Genomic DNA, 942 nt, shown 5'->3' on the forward strand with positions numbered 1-942 from the left:
TATGCCGTGCCAGATCCCGGTCCCAGAGCTGTCCCGTGCCAGGCCTCGGCATGGCCGCAGTGGCCCCGGCCCAAACCCAGAGCTCTGTCGCTGGCTGGACGGTGGCACTGAGGGATGTCACTGCACGGGGCAGCAGCCAGGACGCAGCTGAGGTTTCTCCCTGCGGAGCAGAGGGCGCTGCTGTGGTGCCAGCACCCCTGTCAGCACTCACTCGTGTCCCCCCAGGCTGCTCCGAGCCGTGCTGAGGGTGCTCCCCCCGGTGTGGGGTGCAAATCCCCCGGGGCTGAGCTGGGGGAGCTGATGGTGCTTGGCTGGAGCTGTTTCTCTCACTGGAGCACTGAGCCTCAGAGGGGCTGGGCTGGGATTTGGGTTTGGGTCCAAAGCCTGTTGCATTTCCCACCTGGCACTCACCAAAGGCTCTTGCCACGGGACCTGTTTCTTGCCGATGGATTTGGGGGAGCCGGGATGTGTGGGCATCACCTCTGTGAGAGTTTGAGGCTGTGTTTGTCTGGGAAGGACTGCTGGGAGAATTTCACATTTCTGAGTAAAGGCTCTGCCAGCAGCAGACTCGTTATTAAAACACTTAATTCCTTTTATTTACTCTCCCGAGCTGCTGGGACTGAGCAGCAGCATCTTGGGCCGGGTGCAATGAGCTGGCAGGGGCAGAAGGAAGAAGAGGAGGAGGAGGAGGAGGAGGCACAGCAGCGCTAGGACCTGGGGCCGGGACGGGCAGGGCCGGGCTGGGCCTGCAGCCGCACAGAGGAGGAGCTGCCCAAGGGAAAAAAAAAAGAAAGAAAGAGAAAGAGATTAAATAATGAGAGGGAGGAGGAAAAAAATAAGAGGGTAAAAAAAGAGGAAAAGGGGGAAAGGGGGGAAGAAGAGAAATAAATAAAGGAGGGGGAAAAAACGAAGAGGAAAAACAAAAGAGGGGAAAGGAATGAC

Source organism: Geospiza fortis, unplaced genomic scaffold, assembly GCF_000277835.1.
Source record: "Geospiza fortis unplaced genomic scaffold, GeoFor_1.0 scaffold415, whole genome shotgun sequence".
Taxonomy (NCBI): domain Eukaryota; kingdom Metazoa; phylum Chordata; class Aves; order Passeriformes; family Thraupidae; genus Geospiza; species Geospiza fortis.